Source organism: Erinaceus europaeus, chromosome X (genome assembly GCF_950295315.1).
Source record: "Erinaceus europaeus chromosome X, mEriEur2.1, whole genome shotgun sequence".
Taxonomy (NCBI): Eukaryota; Metazoa; Chordata; class Mammalia; order Eulipotyphla; family Erinaceidae; genus Erinaceus; species Erinaceus europaeus.
In genome coordinates, this window is record NC_080185.1 from 86,528,406 (window position 1) to 86,545,607 (window position 17,202).

The following is a 17,202-nucleotide window of genomic DNA, read 5'->3' on the forward strand; positions in this document are numbered from 1 at the left end:
GAACCAGTGGCAACAGCGGAAGGACTTGGCCGAGACCGGAAGGACTTCTTCCGCGGGATGTGGCGGGGCTGCTGGGTGCCGGCTGGTTGTGCGCCTGTGCGCCGCGCGGTCCTTGGGGCGTGCTGTCTTAGTCCCCGTGGCTGTTGTGCTGCTGAGGGCCAGTGGTGATGTCAGTGTCTTATCTCCTCTTGCCCCAACTGGCCCCGCCGCCCATGGGCGGTCTGCAGGTGTCTGTCTTTCTCTCCCCCTCTCTGTCTTCCCCTGCTCTCCCCATTTCTTTCTGGCCTATCCAACAACGACGACATCAATAACTACCACAATAAAACAACAAGGGCAACAAAAGGGAATAACTAAATTAAAAAAAAAAAATGAAATGACTCATCCAGGGCCCATAAAATAGCTCAGTTGCATAGTGTGCTGCTTTGCCACGTGTGCAACCCAGGTTCGAGCCTGGTGATTACCACACCGAAGGAAGTTTTGGTGTTATTCTCTCTCTCTCTCTCTCTCTCTCTCTGACTCTATCTAAGGGGGAAAAAAAGGCACAGGGCAACAAGTCACTCATCTGATAGCCCAGTACTAGCTAAGGCTGACACCTAGAAGAGTAGTTATGCAGTATGTATGCTAGCAGGATGGAAAGAAATGCAGATTGTCCTTTCTTCTCCCTCAATCATACCACCCGTCCCCTTCCCCCCAGGCCCAAATAATAAAACACCTTGGTTTTATTTGCCCAGGCAAACCAGATAGGAGGGACTTTGCTTCCCCATACTCCCTTGGGTCAGTTCTAATCCAGCTCCCCTAGCGCCAACATGGCCACTGGGAATGGTGGAGTAGTGTAGGTGACTAGCCACACAGACAACCCAGGTAGCTAAAATAATACTTTTTTTTGGGCGGCGGCGGGGGTGGGGGGGTGGGGTGGGGGGGTGGGGGTGGAGTGTGTATGTGGGAGAGAAGTGACCAGGAGTTCCAAGGAAAAGAAGATTTCACACCAACTGTATTTGGAGGTTGTGTTTGTTTGTTTGTTTGTTTTTGTTTTGTTCTTTCCAGAGCACTGCTCAGCTCTGGTTTCTGGTGGTTTGGAGCCTCAGGCATGAGAGAGCCTCTTTGCATCATAACCATTATGCTCTCTCTCCAGCCTCTTATTTGGGATTTGCTGGTGAACGTGCTGCTGCAGATGCCTCAAGCCTACTTGGACAGAGGGTTGGCTGGAGTTCAGAGATTCAGCTTTTTGGGGCAACTCTTCATTCCTGCTATGGAGCAGGTCACACCCCAGGAGGGTCTGCAAAGGTCTGCAGAGTGAGCTGAGCCTGAGTCATCCAGGGGCTACCAGGTAGGGGAGGAGGAGTGGGAAGGGAGAGGGAGCCCGGGGAGGTCAAGCATTAGAGCTGACACAGGCATGGGTGTTGTGGATCTTGTGAGTTTGTCTACAGGATGTTTTGGCAAACTTTACAACTGCCTCAATAGAGGAGCTCTACAAGACATCGAAATTGGATGTGGGGGTGGGGCAGGCAGTAGCACCCGGATAAGCATACATAGTACTATGTGCAAGGGCCCACAAAAGAACCTGGGTTCAAACCCCCACACCCCACCTGCAGCAGGGAATCTTCCTTCATGAGTGGTGAAGCAGGTCAGCAAGTGTCTGTCTTTCTCTCTCTCCCTTTCTGTCTCCCCTTTCCCTCTCAATTTGTCTCTGTCCTATCAAACACAATAGAAAGAAGAAAAAAGAAAACAGGGTAAAAAAAAAATGGCTGCCAGGACTGATGGTAGATTTGTACCGCTGGCCCAGAGCCCCATCGATAATGCCGAAGACCCAAGAAAGCAAACAAACAAACATACAAACAAACGCTTTGATATGTCTGGGCTAAGGAGACAGCCAAAAAGACACTCATGCCTGAGCCTCTAAAGTCCCAAGTTCAATCCCCAGCACCACTCAACAGTGCTCTGGTTTAAATAAGTGTTTCCTGAGCAAATACAGGTTTTCTTTCTTTCTCTCTTCCTTTCTTTCTGCTTTTAACTGCAAATGTTTCACTTCAGGAACAAAAGCAAGGAGCAAAAGTACACAGTGAAAGCTGTCTCTAAGACTTGTGAGAGCTGTAGTGGTTATCCTGGGGAGTTGCGGGGGGCATAGAGGACTGGTGGCAACCCTGGAATCACAGAGTCCTGTACACTGTTATTCAGTAAGTACTAGCAAGTGGGCGAAATGGGCATGATCAGCTCAGGTCACCCATTTCCTGTGGCATGCTGTTTTCTCCCCTCAGCCTGGGTAACTGCCAAGCCCAGCACAGGAGGAGGAGATCCTGCTTTTGTTGCAAAGAAATAAACCACAACTCGGAATTTGAATTTCCTCCTGCAAGGCGTATTCAGTTTCCACAGCCGCAATCTAGGATTTCTTCCACACGAGTGGTTGGCCAGCCTAGCTGCGCCCATGCAGCCCGGTGACCCCAGGACCAGGCAAACCATGCCCCTCCATGGCAGCCACATTCCAGAGCTGCCAACTCACAGTCTCCAAGGACAGTGCCTCAGGATCTGTGCTCATAAAAACGCTCCCAGAGAGACTGGATGCGCATCTGAGGCTGAGAAGCACAAACACACATGTTGCTTTGCCTGATTTTACATGCAGCCTTGGATTTTATGTCCACTTTCTCTCTCTCTCTCTCTCTCTCTCTCTCCCACCCCAACCCCTTGTGAACTGAAATTAAAGATATGAGCTTTCTTCTCTGGCCCCATCCCTTCCTGACATTCTCATTTTGCCTTTCCATTAGGTAATGACAATCTCAAGGACTCAGGAATGTGTTTTTGCCACAAGGTCCCCTTGTTTAGGAGCAAGCAGTCAGGTAGGGGGAGAGAAGAAAGAGCCTCCCTGGTGGAAAGGCAGCTGGGGTGCTGTTGTCCTGGTTATTGCTCTGCTTCCCATCCCACTGGGTGGCTGAGCTGGGGCTGGGTGGTTTGGGAAGGAGGGAGGGCTGTGGGGAATGGCACCCCCCCAGCATTCTTTGTGTGTTCCTGTGACCAGAGGCTGAAATCAGGGACTGAAGTTGGTTGCCAGGGAAACCAAAGATGGGCCCTTGGGGGTTATGGAGAATAGAACACTACCTAAGTGGAATGTCAGAGGCAGGAATGGGTGATGGGAGCCTGCCCACAGCTCTGGAACTGTGTGAGTCAACCATTCTGTTCACCTGCAGGGTGCCTGCTCATTAAAACACACGTGCACTCGAACACACACGAACGAACACACACACACACACACACACACACACACACACTCAGTTTCGATGTGTGCTCCTGCCAGCACACCCTTTGCCCAGATGTACACAGTGTCTGCATGTGATGTTAGCCTCTAGCAGACATGAGGGAAGCAGGTGAGGGAGGTGCTGGTAGGAACAGAACATGTAAAGGGGATGTTTCCTTCTGCTATAGCAATGATGGTTCAACGATCCCAGTATGCCTTGCATTTTCTAAGCGGTTTTGTATGAACACAGTTGAAAGAGTGGTATAGGGGCTGGGGAGGCAGCCTAATTATCCTACAAAATGACTTTCATCCCTGGTTCAGTCCCCAGCACTGCTCCGGTTCCTCTCTTTCTATCTCCGTATCTCTTTTATTAAAAGAAAGAAAATCTCTTTTAACTTTTTAATAAAAATCATATATTTAGGAAGAGAGTGGTAGAAGGGACCAGGAGTTAGCACACCCTGTGGAATGCACTTTTTTCACATGCATCAGGATCTGGGTTCAATCCCATTCCCCACTGGCATGGGGAAGGCACCAGAAGCAGCACAGCAGTGCTATATATGTCTCTCTCTCTGGCTCCCTATTTCCTTCTGTCTCTTTCAAAAACAAGAGAACCAGGAATAGTGAGTCAGGGGTGGGGAAGCACAGCGGGTTAAGCAAGGTGGCTCAAATCACAAGGATCCACTTAAAGATCCCTGATGGAGCCTCTGGCTCCCCACCTGCAGGGGAGTCTCTTCACAAGCGGTGAAGCAGGTCTGCAGGTGTCTGTCTTTCTCTCCCCTCCCTCCCTGTCTTCCCCTCTTCTCTCCATTTCTCTCTATCCCATCCAACAACATCAATGATGACATCAATGACAACAATAAAAAAAAGGGCAACAAGAGGGAATAAATAAACAAATAAATAAACATTAAAAAATAGAATACCAGGAGCAATAGATTTTCTCTGCAGGCACTGAATCCCAGAAGCTAAAAAGAAAAATGGTATAAAGATATGAATTATAGACCATGAAAATGGCCCAGGCATGGTTTTGATCCTTTTTCTGTATTCCTATCATTTAAAAAATTTTTTATTATCTTTATTTATTTATTGAGTAGAGACAGCCAAAAATCGAGAGGAAGGGGGAGATAGAGAAGGCAAGAGACAGAGAGACACCTGCAGCCCTGTGTCACCACCCCTGAAGCTTTCCTCCTGCAGGTGGGGACTGGGGACTTGAACCTGGGTCCTTGTGCACAGGAACATGTATGCTCAACCAGGTGTGCCACCCCCCCCAGTCCCCTCACTTTCTTTTTTATTTTACTATAATAGAGAGAGGGTGGGATACAGAAAGACAGAGTGAGAGAGACCAAAGCACTGCTCATCTCTGGCTTACAGTTGTACTGGCGATTGAACCTGGGAACTCAGAGCCTCAGGCATGAAAGTGTTTTGCAGAACCATGTATGCTGTCTTCCACACCTCCTTGCAGTATCACGTGTTTTAGAGGCAGGGGGAGGGGCACAGGGGAGAGGGACTGGGCACAGCACTGAAGATTCCTTCCGTGTGATGGAGGCCAGACTTTACATGTACTTACGCCCTAGTGTTCTAACCCAATTACCACTTCAAGGCCTTGGTGATGTTTCATCTAATTGCCTTTTTGTAATAGTCATTTTTTTCTATATTTCTTTATTCGTTTTTGTTGCCTTGTTTTATTGCTATAGTTATTATTGTTGTTGATGTTGGATAGGACAGAGAGAAATGGAGAGAGCAGGGGAAGACAGAGAGGAGGAGAGAAAGACAGACGCCTGCAGACCTGCCTCACCTCCCGTGAAGCAGCTCCCCTGCATGTGGGGAGTCTGGGGCTGGAACCGGGTTTCTTATGCCAGTCCTTGTGCTTCGTGCCACGTGTGCTTAACTTGCTGTGCAACCGCCCGGCTCCCAGTCATTTTTTAAATTTATAACAGCAGTGTGTGTGTCCTTTGATGTCTTTAAAAAATAGTTCCTTTATTGGATAGAGTCAAGAAGAAACTGAAAGGAAGGAGGGAGAATGAGGAAGAGACAAACAGACATACCTGCAGTACTGCATCACCACCTGAGAAGCTCTCTTTGTAGGTGGGGACAAGGGACGTGAACCTGGATAGTCGAGCATTGTAACATGTGCTCTCAATCAGGTGTCACTGCCTGGAGCTGTTTGAGGTCTTCGTTATTGTGTCTTCTTCTTTCTTTTTCTTTTCTCCTTCTTTATGAGCTATTTCTTATTTGTGTTTGATACTGGTTTATAGTTTATAAGATTACAGGATATATATATTCACCTACTTTTTAACCAGAGCACTAATTGGCTCTGGTTTATGGTGGTGCTGGGGAGTGAACCTGGAACCTTTGGTGCCTCACGCATTAAAGTCTTTTGCATAACCATTAAGCTACCTCCCAGTCCCTGCCAGAGCATTTAAAAGGATGAATTTGGTGGACAGAGGTCAGCAATCTGGTCAGCAGTGCTGAATTTAACCTGGGTGCACACATGTGCTAGTCCTGTGCTCTGCCCTCTGACCCATCTTCCTGGACACATGATCTAATTACTCTCTCTGGGGATTTGTCCAAGTATTTGTTATACAACCAACGCCTGTAGTAGCTATTGTTTTGAGTCTGCTTTCTTTTTCACTTAGCAAACTGTTTTAAAGCCCCATTTGTACTGTGCAGAAATCAGCAAGCCGTCCATTTTTGTCCATCAGCTGGTCTCTACTGTATGGATACCCCACGCTTTGCTCAGCTGACAGACCTGCACAGTGTTTCTGCTGGTTGGCAGTTAAGAAGACCAGTGTCACAGCACGAGGGACCAATGGTGTGCTCTCCAGCATTCCATCGGTGTTGTGGTCCCTCCTCCCCTCCCTGACTGGAAGCTCAACACCTCCTGGTTTATTGGCCCCACAGCCAGCCAAGCAGGGGCGGGCGGCCAACAGAGGACATGATGGACTGAGTGATTGCCTGTGGCTGGCAGGGCTCAACTGGGGTGGCTGCTGGAGGGGGGGCCCTCCCTTGGTCCTCCTGGAGCGTTTTGCCAGGTGGGCGGTGGTACCTGTTCCAGTGAGTGCCCTGTGAGGAGGCTCCATCGTGCACCTTACCAAGACCTGGAATCCCAGCTCTGAAGTCACCTCTCTTGACATGTCCCAGTCAGCTTTTGTGCTGGTGACAGTCCAGTGAACTACTCAGGCAGGGTTGCACCCTGCAGACTTTGCTCCCCAGGGTGCCTCTCTCTTTGCTCTGTCACCCAAAGAGTGTCCCCAATTCCTCTGTCCTCTGCTTTCCAACCTCATCAACTGGGACAGAAACCTCGCCCGCCAAGTGTGACAGGAGGCATACAGAAGGCGATGCATGGAAAAACAGAGAATGTTCTCTGATACCTGGTAACCAGCCATGTGTCTCCTGGTCAGTACACCCCAAAATGTCTAGTGGATGGAGACTTTTGACTTCCAAGAAAGGAAGTCTCTACTTTATTTATCTTCTCGCCTCAAGCTGAGGAGAGGAGTGAGCCTGGCATGGTTTGTGGAGCCCCAGCTCTTTGAAGAGATCACAAGTTCAGAACCAAAGAGACAGACCTGCTCTCAAGCCGTTTCTGTCAGCAGACTGCCTGGAGCTTTGCGGCAATCAGCGCTGGTGACACCTGTGAACACAGACTGACAGAAAGTGGAGATATTTGTTAGGTCACTAGGACTGCACAGTCACTTGCTGGGTTGCATGTCATTGGCTCAGTGCAATCCAGTAGTTACATGGTTAGATTAGGGGTGGTGAGATGGGCCAGTTTCAGGATTCGTGCCTCCTGAAGAGAAATGGCACGGGTCTGTGTGACACCATTGAGGAATAAGAGCCAGTGATGCCACTGGAAGCAGGCCTGAAGGGCTGTTCACACTCACCAACCCAGGGCCACCAGGCAGGAGGAATGGCCCCACAGCACTTGCTGGGGGCACCAGCACCAGCCCAGAACCACCCACAGTGGGCAGCAGGGTCTGCTTTCAAGTCCCCATGGGCAGGAACACACTCTTTTAAAGAACAGATGTTCACATTTATTATTATTATTATTACCATTATTAGCATTAATTTATTTATTTGAGCAGAGCACCTCTCAGCTCTGGCTTATGGTGGTGCTGGGGATAGAACCTGGGGCCTTTGGTGCCTCAGAACTGCAAGTATTTTGCATAACCATGATGCTGTCTCCGCAGTCGTAATCATTAATGCATATTATCATTCATTGTAACGAGGGCACTGCACAGCTCATACTCTGGTGCTGGCAGGGGCTGGTAATGGGGCCTGGGAGATGTAGGTGTGAGACCCTCTAGGCAGTGACGACGGCTATGTCTACGGTGAGGTTCTGCATTCTCGGTTCATACGCCCACCTATATTTGCAATTTGACAAAGTCCTATAGGTTTATATTTGTTTTTGTTTTTCTTCCTTGTGAATGGATATGTGCCACTAAGACGCCTTTAAAACTTAGATCAACTGTGCTTTGAAAAATCCTTCCCAGATTCAAATCCAACAGCAAAGAGAGCAAAATGGAAAATCAGTCAGCGGGACATCATCAAACCGAAAAGCTTCTGCACAGCAAAGGGTACCATCACCGAAACCATCACTTCTCCTACAGCGTGGGAGAAGTTCTTGACACAACAAGCTTCAGGTAAATGAATAAGAACCAAAATACCCTCTTACTGCTATTTAACATTTTGGGACCCCTTCTCAAAAATTAGATGTGTATAGGTATGGAGAGCTTATTTCTGTGCTCTCCATTCTACTCCACTGGCCTCAGTGTCTATTTTTCGTCCAGTACCAGGCAGTTCTGATTACAATAGCTCTATAATACAGTTCAAGATCTGGGAGGGCGGTGCCTCCGGCCTTGTTCTTTTTTCTCAAGACTGCTTTGGCGATTCTAGTTAATTTCAGACTTTTGTAACAAACAGTTCTTGATGGATCTGAGTGAACCAGAGCAGAGGACTACTGGTCAGAGCGTCAGTTTGCAGGTGATGTTCCTGGGCGTTACTACTTCCCTGAGAGGGTGGACTTTTGGAGTTCACTTGCCTAGGCCAGAGAGCCTGGCTGTTGCTCACACTAGAAGCTACTGTGGGCATGATTATCACTTTCAATCAGAAGTCTCGAGGTCAAGCCCAATCTCCTTCCATAACGTGTGTGAATGAAGGTCTTAAAAGTAGTATCTGTGTGGCGCAAAGACCGCTGTAGGGATCCCAGTTGGAGCCCCAGGCTCCCTATCTGCAGTGGAGTCTCTTCACAGGCGGTGAAGCAGGTCTGCAGATGTCTGTCATTCTCTCCTCCTCTCTGTGTTCCCCTCCTCTCTCCATTTCTCTCTGCCCTATCCAACAACAACGACATCAGTAATAACGCAAGAATAACTACAACAATAAAACAGCAAGGGCAACAAAAGGGAATCGATAAATAATTAAATAATTATTTTTTTGAAAGTAGTATCTGAGCTTCCAGAGGAAGACGTGATGGTGTTTCAGACAGGGCACTAGAAACCCTGCCAGATTCCGGCTTGCTGACCTGCACTGCAGTTTCTGGACTCCAGACTGCAGCCTCAGGACTTTCAGTCAATGTGCCCAACAGATTTCAGAATGGCCCACAAACCCTTGGCGTGATATAACTTAAAATAAACCTCTCTCTGATGACACTTAGTGAGGTACATAAGGAAGTGAAAGACAATGACTAGACAATTATTTCACACATATTTGGGAAACAAGGAATCGAAACACTTGAGTGTGCAAAAAAAAAAAAAAAAAAAACAAAGAATCCAAACAAAACAAATGACCAAACTATCTCTTAACACTTTGTGAGTTCGATGACGGTAATTGGGGTTGGGGGGAGCTGTCACAACTTTGGTTGTGGGGGTGACTTGGAACAATACCCTGTAATCTTATAATCTGGCAAAAATATTATCAAATCTCCAATCAACACATCTCTCCCTCTCTCTCTCTCTCTTTCTCTCCCCCCCCCACCAGGATACCCTGACTGCCCACCCTGAAGCTCACCCCAAAAGCAACAACAGGTTTCGCATCTTATCACGAGTCTGTTTCCAGGAATGAACAAAGTGTGACAGATGATTCTGTGCCCAACACAGGCCATGTATCTTGTGAGTGAGGCATTTACATCGATTACCCCCTGTCGATCTCCCAACCAACCACCTGAGTAGGTAAAGTTATTGTCACTGGAAAGAGGGGTCAGTGGATGAAGGAGAGTGGCAGGGGCTGCAATGGGATGGAGCGTTTGTGATTAAGTGTGAATCCTCTGGTGGGGGGATGTGTTTAGAGATATCAACAGGAGCCAGTTCACAGACACCTCCATATACCATGCAGGAGCAACAAAACAGCACTGCTTTCTGACAATCCCTGGAGCATCCCCTGCACCAGAAGCAGCTGCACCCAGACGGAGCTCTGAACTGGAGCAGAGCAGATGACCACAGTATCAGGTGATGTGGGGTTACAGAAGGCACACCGGGTTGAGCACCTGTGCTACAATATCAGATGCTGTGTGCTTCTAGTTCCCAGGTGAGAGCCCCACAATCAGAAAGCCAGCCTTCTGAAGAGGGGCTGTTCATACACAAGGAGGGATAAAGCTGGGAAGCCCGTGAAGAGAAAGAAAAAAGGCTCTAGCGGATGGATAGAGACACCTAAGGGATGTCTAAGTCTTTGCCATGTGTTACCGTAAAGCCTCAGCTCCAGCCTTTCCCAGGGATCAACAGTGGCTGCTGGGATAGGGACATACCTCGAGCACGTCTACAAACCTCCCTGCACCAGCCCAGTACATGCTCAAAAACACAATATTGAGCACTGGGATTACTGATCAACAAGCCATTTCACAGCTGAACACAAGGAGGCCACGTGAATTTCTTAAGCTGACTTCACTATAGTCGGCAGAGTTGGGTGGAAGGATGGTTCCCTCCCCAGACAGCCCACAGTCCTCACACTCTCAGGAAGGTGGTGAGAGTTGGGCTGTGAGTTCAGGGATAAGCCCTCCTCAGACAGGCCTGATCAGAAGGGCACAATCACACAGAACCAAAACTGAGAAGGGGGTGGTGGTGGGGGTGGGGGTGGGGAGGGCAAGGCAGAATCTATTGTGGGAGCCTGGGAGGCCCACAAGGACCCAGGGTCTTTGAGCTCCCTGATCTGTCCTTTCTCTTGCGGGTGTTCCAAGATGGGCGTCCTGATGTGTCAACAGCGAAGTGCCAGAAAGGATTCCCTGTGCCTGTGATTGCTGTGAACAAGAAGTAAACTCACAGAATCCTCCAGCAGACTTGCTCTTTCCTTCGCACTGGGGAGCACGGGCCAAGCCACCGCTCCTCAGTCAGGCGGGAGTGAGAGGAAGCATATGGCTGTGGTGGATGAAAGGCTGGGGAGGGAAAGGCTCTGAAGAACTTTGCCTCTTCTTCACCCATTTGGTTGTTGCTGAGACAGACTTCCTCCGGGAAGTACCTATCTGCTGGCCTCTTCCTCACAGCCTGGACAAGGAGCCTTAAACTGAGCTGTCTACACCCTGAATTTCTCCTACTCTACCGTCAACCACGTTCAGCTCTCAGAGATGGTTTTCTTTCCTTTTTTTCTTTTTGATTTTTTAAATATTTATTAATTTTCCCTTTTGTTGCCCTTGTATTTTACTGTTGTTGTAGTTATTATTGTTGTTGTTGTTGACGTAATCATTGAGAGATAGGAAAGAGAGAAGTGTGGAGAGGAGGGAAGACCAAGAGGGGAGAGAAAGATAAGACACCTGCAGACCTGCTTCAGCGCTTATGAAGCGAACCCCCTGCAGGTGGGGACGCGGGGGCTGGAACCTGGCTCCTTGCACCGGTCCTTGGTTTCAGTCTCACTTAGTAACCCAGGGACTTGTCTTCCCTATCCAGCACAGTGTGTCACCACCAGTGAGAACTCACAAATATCTCCAGATGGCAGAAGGAGGCTGTTGAGCCTTTATAGAGACCTTACCCAGTATGTGGACCCAGACAACTCTACCTGCCCATGGCACAGATGAAAGCTGGCTGCACGGAGAGGCTAAGTAGCAGCTCCGTGCTACTTGCTCCGGCACAGAGGGGATGCTCTTCTCAGCAGCAGTGCTGCCAAACTTCATTAAGTCAGTTAGCAGCAGGTGATGACCATTCTGAGTACGAGAGAGGAAATGAAGAGACTGAGGTAACATGGCCATTCCGTCTAAGGCCTCTCGGAGGCCAAGGGGACATAATGTACAGAAAACAGGTCAAGTTGAATGGAGAGCGCCGAAAAAAGGGGGAGAAGAAGGGTGGTCAAAGAGCAGGAGGAAGACAATGATAAAATTCCTTCTGAGAGGGACAGAGCTCACGTGGCCTCCCTCGGGGCACTATCGGCAGGTTCATGTGGAGGCCCACGTGCTGACAGAAGCATGAGTGATCCTCTCCAGAGCCCTACTCCACTAGGGAAAGATAGAAACAGGCTGGGGGAATGCCTTCACCTGCCAATCTCCACGCCCAGGGGAGAAGCAACTAAAGAAGCCAGAACTCTCACCTTCTGTACCCCAAAGAGAATTTTGGTCCATATTCCCAGAGAGGGAGAAATGATAGGGTTAGGTGACCAGGGGACTCTGAACTCTAATCCCAATAGGACCCAAGAAAGAGGAGGGGGAGAAAAAAAGGGACATTCTGAAGTAGTAGCAGGTGTAGGTGTGACTTGGTAAGAAAGAGAAGGCAGGACCATAGTGAAAATAGGCAAATGTATGTAAGTATAGATAGTTGTATAAATAATAGTCAACCCATATCTGCGACCTTGGGAGAACCACTGCAGCTTCCAATGCAGGGGATGGGGACACAAAACTTTGGTGTTCGGAACTGTGTGGAATTATACTTGTTACCTCATAAGTTTGTAAATTAGTATTAAATCATTAAAAGAAAAGAAGTACATGATGCGTGAGTGATGTCTACACATCTCAATCCAGGATGCATAAAGGGCCTGACTCTGCGGCTCTATTTAGCCAACAATCATTTAGTGAGAGCCCACCCTGGTTATGGCTCCCTTCAGAGAATGGCCTGATGCAGCTCCACCTAGGACAGACCTATCTGGGATGAAGCAAAACAAACAAACAAACAAACAAACAAACACCTAAGGTAGTGTAGAAACAGGACAGAGTCGGAAATAAAGTGACATTAGACACCTAGAAAGAGTGAGGATAGTAGATGCAAGGCCCCGACTCTCTGAATGAAAGGAAATTTGGAGGGAGATCTAGGATTACACACACACACACACACACACACACACACACACACACACACACGTTCTTCTTTCCTTTTTTAAAATATTATTTATTTATTCCCCTTTGTTGCCCTTGTTATTTTATTGTTGCAGTTATTATTGTAGTTGTTATTGATGTCATCGTTGTTGGATAGGACAGAGAGAAATGGAGAGAGGAGAGGAAGACAGAGAGGGGGGAGAGAAAGATAGACACCTGCAGACTTGCTTCACCGCCTGTGAAGCGACTCCCCTGCAGCTGGGAAGCCAAGGGCTCCAACCGGGATCCTTACGCCAGTCCTTGTGCTTTGTGCCAGCTGCGCTTAACCCACTGCGCTACCGCCCGACTCCCACATCCATTCTTCTTAAGATGACTGGCAGCTGCTTTCATGGTAGCTATCCACTAGGAAGGGGTAAACACTGTGTTCCTATGGTAGGTCCCCTCAGGTTCTGGTCACTGTGGACCTGTGAGAAAGGAACACCTACTGGGACAACATACAACTGAGCCCAGAGACGTCCTCTAGCCTCACATTTGTGGTACAGGGTGTCCAGTGAACACTCTGACTCTGTACATTAGCTACAGTTCTGGGTGGGGTGGGCATCACTGGCCTCTCCCTACTCACACTGCAAGCATGCTCTGAGCACCTGCAGGAGACTGGTCTCCCAGGACTCTGCTTTGGTCGACTGTGCACACGGGGCCATTTCACGCAGGAAAGCAGTCCTCAAAAAGCTTACAGGGAGACCCGATGAACACAAGGCAACAGGAAGAGAGCCTAAGCAGGAGTCAGGGCATGCTCAGAGCACAGAGAGCTCCAGAACCAGGTGGTCACAAGTGCTCTGTCCCGGGTGTCTCTCTTTGCTTCTTCTTTCACACTTTCTATCACTTTTGAGGAATTCTGATTTGCAAGGTTGCTGTCACTGTGGGGCAATTCCACTTTTCCCCAGGATGGCTGTCAGCACACCCCAGCCTCCACTCAACAGTCATGTCTCTCCACCCTAGGGCACCGGGTCCCCAAAGCCGCTTAGGTGTACAGGTGGAGCCCCTTCCCCTGCCAGCCGGCGCTCTCGTGTCCCTGCAGCTCCAGTGAAAGGTCACACCCATTAAGCCTGCACCCTCTATCATCATTATCAGCAGCTTCTGCACGGAGTGTCAGAGCCTGGCAGCTAAGTGATGGGCAGAAACAGCCAAGTACTGTGGAGGGATCAATGCTCCGGGTCACAGGCCACAGGCGACTGTGGTGGGGGGTCACAAGTTCCTGGGGCCTGTTCTCATGGCAGACTGGCTCCCTCGACAGCTCTTGGCACTGGGGACCTGGCCACTCCACGCCCAGAGGGCTGTCGTGCACAGACATCACAGGGAGGAGACACTTTAGAGCAGCGGGACCACCGCGTTGTTCTTTCTGGGGGCGGGGGCAGCGGCTGCCAGAGAAGCCGCACAGGGAGAACTGGAGGGGTAATGACGTCCTCTGGGAAGGCGCAGCTGTGACGTGCTGCAAGGCGCGCAGGAAAGTGACGTACAAAGGGGACGTGCAGGCCAGCCTGGGGCACTGTGACTGGTTGGAAAAACTACTTCCGAGGAGCAGAGGCAGACCTTCCGGTGGCACAGGAGGCAGCTGCGATAGGATGCCCAGGGAAGCCTTGTTCTTGGTTGGGGTGGGGAAGGAGGGGCGACACCCAAGACACCACGCCCATCCCTCATCCCCTCCCCAAAAAGAGCGCTCACAGAGAAATACAACCCTTTGGCCAGAGGGTGGCGCAGCAGGGAAAGCCCATGTGTTAGGCTATTCCAGGTTCAAGCCCGGGGACCGTGGTGGTGGCATCTGTCTTGTTTCTTTTTAGAATTCTCTTTGTTTATTGGGTAGAGACAGCCCGAAATAGAGAGGGAAGGGGGACACAGGGAGAAAGACACCCATAACCCTCCTTCACCCCTCGAAAAGCTTTCCCCCTGCAGGTGTGGATGGGGACTCCAACCCAAGTTCTTGGACACTGTCACCTGCGCGCTTAACCAGGTGCTCCACTCCCGGCCCGGAGGTATCTGTTTCTCTGTCTCTCATTCTATCTAGGTATCTGCCTTCCACTGAGAAAAACAGAAAAAAAGAAAAGAAAAAGGAGACTTGATATTCCTTTTTTTTTTTTTCTTTTTTTTTCCCCAGCGAGGTTACGGCTGAAGCCTGTGCCTGTGATACTCCATAGAACCCAGGGTCATTTTTAATGAAAACAACATTACAGAGAGGACTCTCTTAGTGCAAAAGAAAGCAGGATAGAGAAAGTGAAGAACGACAGTTGTGAATCACATAGAAACAAAACAAAAAAATTAAATGCCCGATGTCTATCCAATTATACAATAAGTGAGAATAAACAGTTCAGTCAACTGCAATGACAGACTGAGTTTTTAAGAAAACGATTCAAACTTTATGTTGTCTACAAGACACACAATCAAGCTTGAAAGATCAAGATAGGGTGCAAGTAAGGAATAGAAAAGTGACATAAACAGCAAAACAACAGCCAAAAAAAAAAAAAAAAAAAAAGGCTGCAGCTATTCTAGTATCCCACAATTACTATGTGGCATGCACATATTCCATGTGGTGATGCAGAACTCCCAGCACAAGAGAATTCTATTCAATAGGGGTACAAACATATGTCACACGCAAGTCTGAAGTCAAATTATCAGCACCCTTCATTCCATAATAGCTCCAGCACCAAGCCCACCATTCAACCGATTATGTTGTTGCTGAAGGAAAAGCGAACCCAGGTACCCCCCCCACACACACACACACAAAGGAATGTCACACATTAGCCAAATACAAAGGAGTGACTGGAGTGAGGGCACAGATGTGTCTGGAGCATGCCAAAGAGGCCAGGCCCTAAAGATCGCACAGAATGTATTTTGTGGACATGGTATTCTGGAAAAGATGCGCAGTGAGGAGAGCTGAAGATCAGTGACTGCAAGGTTGAGGAGTGGTGGCAGTCGCGTGGGAAATTTGTGAAGGGGAAATTTGTGAATGAAAGGCGGTTTCTATTATGTTTGCTGGGACAGAGATGGCACAGCTACCTGCATTTGTCAAAAGTATACATACTACGGTCCTTCATGACTTTCTTTTACTGTGTCTAAATGACAGCCCAGGCCTTCTGCTTTCTTAAAATGGAAAGGGAACTTTCAAGGAGAACGATTTAACTGCTGGTAATTATTATCCCAGTCAGCATCTGAGTTCATAAAATAAGTCTCATTTCCTGTTTCTTCACTGACCTGGTCCTGAGCTAGCACTACACAAGAGAACAGATGACATTATTGTGCTTGAATGACACGACAGAGAAAGTTTGTCTCAGCCCTCCTTTTCTTCCACTCAAGCTCTTGCTGAGTTTCCTTCATTTTACTTCTCACATATCTCTTTACTATTTCCTTTTAAAAAATCCTCTTCATTAGTGCTTTAAAATGGTTTACAAGGTTATCAGATCACATGGTTATAATTCCACACTGTACTAACCACGATAGATATGTGGCCTCCTCAGCCCACACACTCACAATAACCACTATAGTTATCAAAAAAAAAATTAATTTGGTCACACTTTGTGTGTGTGTGTGTGTGTGTGTGTGCGCGCGTGTGTGAAAGTTCATGTGATTCCATGCTCAATATCCCACAGAAGAGCAAAACCATCCAGAAGTTTTCTTTTTGTAGAGACATTAATCAACTAGTTAATTGTATGGAGACAGAGTGACATGCAGAGGGTTGTGGGAGACAGAGAAGCAGAGAGACACTTGCACCACTGCTTCTCCACCTGTGCATCTTCCTCCAGACAGGTGGGAACTGGGCGGGACATTCAACCTATGTAGCATGTAAGCTTTCCCAAGTGTGTGCTTGCCCAGACCCTACCCTGTAGTTTTCATTTACCTCCTTACTTACTTGGCTAAATATAATCACCTCTAACCCCTTCCGTTTTGCCTCAAATGACACGATTTTAATTGCACACTTTTAATTGCAGAGCTGAATTCCATTGACACATACCCCCTAACTTCTTCATCCAGTCATCTGCAGACGGGCATTCAGGTGGCTTCCGTCCTTGGCTATTGTGACTAATGTAGCTATGTATGTAGGGGTACATACATCCTTTGTTTATATTCTGTCTCATCTTTTACTTTATTCCACTACTGTGACACAGGTAGTGTGCACATAATCTCTCCCACTTTGTCCAACAGACATCTCATGCCCTTTCAGAGTGTCTATCACCATCCTCTTCTCCCCAACTTGCTTACCCACGCCCATCAAATGCACACACAGAAACAGGCATAGGACTTTCCATTCTTTTTAGATCAAGATCAAACTCTTCCACAAGGATTTCAAGGCAAGGCTAACGCACGTCAACCTTTCTAGCACTACAGAAAACAGCTCTCTTTCATTCATTCATTCATTCATTCATTCATTCATTCATTCATTCATTCATTATTTATTTATTTATTTTTACCAGAGCACTGCTGAGCTCTGGCTTATGGTGGTGCATGGGACTGAACCTGGGACTTTCGGGCCTTAGGTATGAGAGTCTCTTTGCATAACCATTATGCTATCTACCACTGCCCTATTTTTAACTTTAATACTGATCAACTGTGACTGATGGTGATGTGAGGGACTGAACCTGGGAACTAGGAGCCTCAGGCATGAGAGTTTCTATCTTTATTCTATCTCCCTGCATCACCACTCCCCCACTTGTTCATTAATCGATTTATTTAATTTTACCTGACCACTGGCCATCTCTGACTTCTGGTG

General features: G+C 48.1%; 1 long non-coding RNA gene across 2 annotated transcripts; it reads left to right on the top strand.

Moving 5' to 3' along the window:
* Positions 1-71: 71 nt before the first annotated feature.
* On the top strand, positions 72-10,490 carry LOC132535927 (uncharacterized). 2 transcript variants are annotated; one of them, XR_009547644.1, is made up of 5 exons: positions 732-861; positions 1,133-1,327; positions 9,197-9,387; positions 9,551-9,742; positions 10,389-10,490. It is a non-coding gene; the product is annotated as an uncharacterized LOC132535927 (long non-coding RNA). The 2 variants fall into 2 exon arrangements; XR_009547643.1 differs by lacking the exons at positions 732-861; positions 10,389-10,490 and adding an exon at positions 72-227 and having other exon boundaries at positions 9,551-9,888.
* The last annotated feature ends 6,712 nt before the right edge of the window (positions 10,491-17,202 follow it).